Source organism: Haliotis asinina, chromosome 4 (genome assembly GCF_037392515.1).
Source record: "Haliotis asinina isolate JCU_RB_2024 chromosome 4, JCU_Hal_asi_v2, whole genome shotgun sequence".
Classification (NCBI taxonomy): Eukaryota; Metazoa; Mollusca; class Gastropoda; order Lepetellida; family Haliotidae; genus Haliotis; species Haliotis asinina.
Genome location: NC_090283.1, coordinates 51,467,944 through 51,469,909, shown reverse-complemented (window position 1 = coordinate 51,469,909; position 1,966 = coordinate 51,467,944).

Here is a 1,966-nt window from a genome sequence, read left to right as displayed (position 1 = left end):
TACATTGCCGTGGCAACCAGGTCAGTACATCACGTGATGCACAGAGTGGCGCAGTGGGCGAGCTAGCCAAGGTTAGTTGTCACAACCCCTTTGTGCAGTACACATCCCTGTGCACTTAAAAGGACGAACAAATCTGTTAGTACATGACCAGAAGGTGGCCACACGAACACATGCGAACACCAAGTTGAGGGTACAGCAACGTGCATTGAACTTGGACAAAGTATTGAGAGTGTGCCTTGTTAGGATGGGAAGGCTACATTAGCTTGATGCGCCTAGTGGCTGGAAGAGTTGTATAATTCCCAGGGAGTTGAATTTGATGTTATGGAGTCCCGTTCGGATTGCCAGTGAGCAGCCAAGTTGGAACCCAGAGCTATGAAAACAGATTATAAATATAAAAAGTGCACAGTCATACTGTATGCAATGCGTTAAGGACTTGAATCGGCAGTGAAAGAAAAACAAGTAGTTAAGAAAGAGAGTGAAAAGTATTTTGGAAAGATGAAAGTGGTGAGTGACTCTAAAACAATCCACAATAACTATTGCAGACAATTGGTTTAAGGTAATCTGCATCAGCAGTGTTTGACAGCTTGTTGGATTGTTTCATCGCTTGGTAATGACATTTTACAGAGCGTCATACAATACATTATATCTAACTATTCATATGAACTGCTTTACATTGCCGCTGCAGGACCGATAGCTTCACATGACTGATGTTATTATGCAGGATTAGTATCGTATTCAGGGTTGTTGCCGACCCAAGCAGGTGGGATATTTGCCACGTACTGGTGGTACAGGTCACAAACACACGAAAAAGCTTGTCAATAAAAATATCAAAATAGGGATGTTTGCCAGTGATGCGTTAAATGTGCAAATGTCCTTGACCCCACTATTAACCACTCTACCATTAACCACTCTACTCGAGGGTACATAAACCCATGCGCCCCTCGTGACCAGTGAACAACTTTAATACAGTAAAACCAAGACATTATAAAAGTCAAGTAAATCAAAATTACATATGCCTAGATTCTTCAGCATGCGTAATATCGCTGACCTGTTAGTAACCTTTTTAAAGGACAGTGGTTTATATTTGGTCTGGGATAATTGTAATGCTTTAATTTATTGTCGGGGAATTAGCTTGGGATCACTACACCTCCAATCACCAAGAGGAACATCTATTAGTCGCCAGTAACTATTCGGCGCATTTCATGAGCCATGCATTATGTAATTAAAATCAGAAGCATTACAAGCTTGGACATTTAATACATCTGAAATCATGTGAATTATTATTACATAAACCTTACCGAAAATGTGTCATACGATAAATAACTGCAGTTATTACACGGAAGTAAAGACACTTTACATAAAAGTGGAAAATGAAATACGCGTGTTGTAGTGCAGCTGAGAAAATGCATAGAAAATAATGAGATAACTATTCAGTTAGACACATACAACATGTGCTGAAAATTGCTCCACACTGCCTCCTACGGAATGGTAACAGGTACAACGGCATTACACTTAGACACCTTTACCATGGTCTCCATGAAATGTTTGAAAGCTTAGCCTTTGATTTGTCTTATCTTCATAAAAATCCTTAAAGTAAGAGGCGTGTGACATTAAAATATAGATTGATACATCTATTTTGATCTTAATACATATAAATTGAATGACTATATTCACCCAAGCATTTATGTCCAATATTTGTGTATATGGGAGTCACAGAACATCAGAGAGATGTAGTATACCTGAGCCACAGTGCACGTTGCATGCAACGTTGCTTGTATTGTTCGGCTGGTTGTTGCTAAGTAACCGCTGCACTTTATAAAATGTCGACTTGACATTAACTGCCTCAAGTAACCCAAGCGCAACTTAAATTATCAGCACGACAGACCTTAGTGAAGGGTGACTGCTCACGGTCCTGTTTCATTCAAATTGGAGGCGTCATTGCTGAGAACTCGCTTCCCTCTCTTGT